Source organism: Nomascus leucogenys, chromosome 2 (genome assembly GCF_006542625.1).
Source record: "Nomascus leucogenys isolate Asia chromosome 2, Asia_NLE_v1, whole genome shotgun sequence".
Classification (NCBI taxonomy): Eukaryota; Metazoa; Chordata; class Mammalia; order Primates; family Hylobatidae; genus Nomascus; species Nomascus leucogenys.
The window spans coordinates 47129745-47134314 of record NC_044382.1 but is presented as its reverse complement, the minus strand read 5'-3'; positions in this window follow the sequence as shown (position 1 = coordinate 47134314).

Genomic DNA, 4570 nt, shown 5'->3' with positions numbered 1-4570 from the left:
TATTAAGGGCCTATCTCTTAATAATCTTTATTAATAATCTCAGTGCCTTTTACAGCATCTGGACCCAGAAATATTCAGATAACACTGGCTGGATGAATAAATGAATGAAAGATTCCTCTGATAACCCAGGGTTTCCCCTTGAGGTACCTACAGAAACCTTAAACTTTTCAAAAGGTGCTTTCACAAACCATAATGTCCCACAGAAAGGAAATTATGTATTGTGATTCTTCTTCCTTTTCCTCTAGGCCAAAGAGAGACCAGGACCCACAGGGTGCCCGTTTGTGCAGGAGTGAGTGCAATCTCCCAGAACAGAACACTCCCACACTTGCTATTGCCTTTGCCCATCAGTGCCGGGCTGGTCCCTTTAATTCAGTTGTGGAGAGAGACTCAGGAAATGAATCTTTCTGTAGAGTGCTTTGCTCATCTTTTCATCTCAGTTCTTGATGACCCTGTCCCTAGTGACTTTTCTTAACTATTTCTTTTTTCTGTTAATGAGGGAAGACCATGAGTTTTGGGACTCCCATTGGGTTCCACTTAAAAGATAGGCCTAGTGCTCAGCCTTGTGTGGGACAGGGCTGTGTTCAATAAGTTATAAGCAGCTCCATTAATCAGGCTGTTAGAGTCCTCCTGTGGCCTTGAGGCTTTCCTGGGTGTGAAGTGTTATTTAAAGATAAGAAAATGTGGAGGAGGCTGGCCTTTGGACCTGTGGACTGCAAATTCCATTCTGAGTTCCCCTACTAAATAATGCTGGGATTTGGTCAAGTCCTTGATCCTGTTTCTCCACCTATAAACTGGAACTAACCTCACTTGCCCGGCATTACTTCCCAAAGTGAGTCGTAAGGTTGACCTACTTTATGATGACAGCTATAAATGGGATGGAAATAACGATGAATTTCTCAGGAACTATGGCCAAGGTGCTATTACACAGACTGTCCCCCTTCAGATCTAGTCTAGCTGGATAATACACAACTGAGGATTTTCCTCTCTGTGCCCACACAGGTATGTGGCATAGCTGATACGGCCTTGAATGCCCAGTATCTGGGGATGTTTGCTCACATGAATGAAGGAACGAGTTCTCACATCTTCCTCTCCATTTCTGTAACAGGGATCCTGTAATTATCAGAGGAAAATTCTTATATGGGCTCAAACATTTCCTTCTTCTCATCTAGGTCATCTTGTCTGGGCATTTCACAAATCCTTCCTCAGTTTTCCAGAAAAAGAAAAGAGAAGCAGATGTGTCTCAACCACTTCCCTCTAGACTCAAAGCAGTAGCCCATCACGAATTTCCCCTTTTTGCAGTGCTTAACGTTTTTTTGTTTGTTTTTGCTTTCCAGACTTTTGTTCTCGTCTCTAAGATTAAATTTTATCTGAAATTGTCATCTTCACCATGGGTGAGCCCTGATGAGCTGCTTACAGATATGTCACACTCTCCCTGCAAATCTGGAAGCCTCACCCCTTCTTTCCTCTGTGCCGGTGAGCTCTAACTTGTTCACCATCATATCCTCAGTGCCTGGTGTGGAGAAAGTGCTTGCTGAATAGCACTGAAGATGTCAAATAAATAAATGGAGGGGGCCGAGGGCTTTCAGTGGCCTCACAGTAGTTGGCACAATCTGCTCTAAAACAAAAATCGAATATAGCATTTGATGAATCAGTCACAGAACATTTTGTAAGTGAATCACAATTTTACTGGTGGCCACCTCAATGGCCACTTCAAGTCCAACCTCCCCTGAAGCCTTCCTGATAACTCCAGCCAACCATGGTCTTTCTCTTCTTAACCACTCTTGTGTTTATTGATTTTTTTTTTATTTTTTTTGAGACAGGGTCTTTCTCTGTTGCCCAGGCTGGAGTGCAGTGATACAATCTTGGCTCACTGCAACCTCTGCCTCCCAGATTCAAGCAATTCTTGTGCCTCAGCTTCCCAAGAAGCTGGGATTACAGGCATGCACAATTACACTTGGTTAATTTTTGTATTTTTTGTAGAGACAGGGTTTCGCCATGTTGCCCAGGCTGGTCTTGAACCCCTGGCCTCAAGCAATCCACCCGCCTCAGCCTCCCAAAGTGCTGGGATTACAGACAAGAGTCACTGCGCCTGGCCTATTGAATGTTTTTGTGGGTTATCACAATGTTACTCATTCTGCGATATATCGTCTATTAATATTTGCATGTCTGTGTGCCTCCCCTCCCCTTGATTATAAATTCTATCCAGGGGCTGATTCGGATTTTGGAGGGTTTGAAGCTTATATAATTCTGGGGGTAAAAAAGGATAGTGCATCTTTAATTGTATGTACTACAGTATCAAGTATTTTCCTAACAGAAAACAACTTTGCCTTTGCCTGGGTATCGGAAAGATCAAATCCTCTTGCTGCATTTGTACACACCTGATCCTTGATTGGAAGAATTTTTGACAGCCTAGCTTCTGGCTCCACTCTCTTTTAACCTTAGGTCTTCTCAGCCAGGTGCTTCCAGTTCCAGAATGCTACGGCACAGTCACAGCATGAATCAATCCAGGATCCTGGATGTTCGTGTCTACTGCTCTTTACATTTTGTCCCAGGGCCACATCAGACACAGCAAGTGTCTGGTGTCTCCTTTTGACAGGTGTTTCTCTCTGGCTGTCCTCTTGACAGTTAATCACTGGCAGTATACTCTTGTTGGCAGTCCTTGGATTTGCATTTTTAGGAAGTCCAAAACGGAATAAAATCTGCTTTTAAACTTTCTTCCAACCAGACATAGTCCACATTGACTAATAGGACATAAAGTAAGATATATTTTCCCTCTGTAAGCAAGAGAGTGGGTAATTAAACATGGTACCCATGGCTTCTGTTCCTAGGCCCTTGTGGGAGTATTATAATTAGTCTTTTCATTGTTGAACTTGAGTCTGATGTTCTAGTAGGATAAGTCCAGTTCTACAGATTGAATGAATACAAATCATTGATAGCAGAGGGACGGGTGTGGAAGGATGGAGTGCAACAAAGAACAGATGGTGTTGGGAGAAACTGGAGGTTGTGTTATCTTGATAAAGACATTAGACGTGAGTCGGACAGACCTAAGTCCTGCCTCTTAAAACCTGGGTGATTTGAGGCAAGTCATGTATGCTTTCTGAGCCTTAGTTCTTCATTTGTGAAATGAAGAGAATAACCCCATGAGGTTGTGAGGATTCATGAGCATAAAGCTCTTAGCACCGACCCATCTAGTAAGCACTTCAGAAATGTTAGATATCATTTCTTTACTTCTAACATTTCTCTCTCTTCTAGGTCTGTCTAGATATCTAGATATCTGATGTCTTTGGTTGTGTTCACCTTCTCCCAGAATTCAACCTTTTTAGCTGTTTTCTAAAGACAACTCTTTTTGACCTCTGGGGCCAGAGCTTAGTCATTTTCCACTCCTACTTGCCTGAAAGAAGTGTCTTGTGCCTAATAACCCCTCCCATTCATTTAGCAGTCTGTCGTTTACAAAGTCTTCAAAATGCCCCATGGGGGATTGTGTCACCTTGCACTCACTGGCCTCTGCCTTCCTGTCCTCGCTCCTCAAGCTCCTGCTCAGCAAGGAGGCTCTATGCTGGGGGCTCCTGGTCTGTGAGGCTCCCCCTTGCTGACCCTTAACTCCTCATTCAGATCTTACCACTGGGGTTACTTCAGAGAGGCCTTGAGCTTCCACTCTGCATCATAGTCACTCTGCATCATAGCACCTTATTTTACTATTTCATTGCATTTTTCACTCTCTGATATTTGACTTATTATTATCCAACTTCTCACCTTAGAATATAAGCTTTGTGAGGGCAGCAATTTTGCCTACTTTGTCTCCTCAGGATGTGCGTTATCAGCCGGGGCAATAGCACCCTCAAAGGGGCAAGAGTTGGTTCTTGAGGGGCCAAAAACATCTTCCTATTTTTTAAAAAAATGTTTTTAAAATTTTTGACTGGCTGCAGTGGCTCACACTTGTAATCCCAGCACTTTGAAAGGCCAAGGCAGGTGGATCACTTTGAGCTCAGGAGTTTCAGGCCAGCCTGGGCAACATGGCCAAACCCCGTCTCTACAAAAAATGCAAAAATTAGCCAAGGGTGTTGGCACGCTCCTGTGGTCCCAGCTACTCAGGAGGCTGAGGCTAGATAATCACTTGAACCTGGGAGGCAGAGATTGCAGTGAGCCAAGATCATGCCACTGCACTCCAGCCTGGGCAACAGGGTGAGACCCTGTCTGAAAAAAATTTAATTATTATTGCTCCATAATAGTTATATGTATTACTCGTTCATGTATAAAGCACAAATACAGCACACAAATAGGTATATAGTGTATATGTGGTATCAGCATTTGAGACATAATGAGGACAAAAATATTTTAAAAGTCTCCTTAGGATAATGAAAAAAAAGGTTGAGTACTCTGTCGAGTCCTGAGCACATAGTAGATTCATCAATAACATCTTTTAATGATTAAACATACCCTTTAATAGCTGCAAAAACTGAAGTTCAGAGAGGTGAAGTAGCTAGCCTCAGGGCATAAGGTTAATAGACAGTAGAACTGAGTCTCCAACCTCTGTTTCCCCTGAGTCTCGTGTTTTTTATTCTAAGCTACC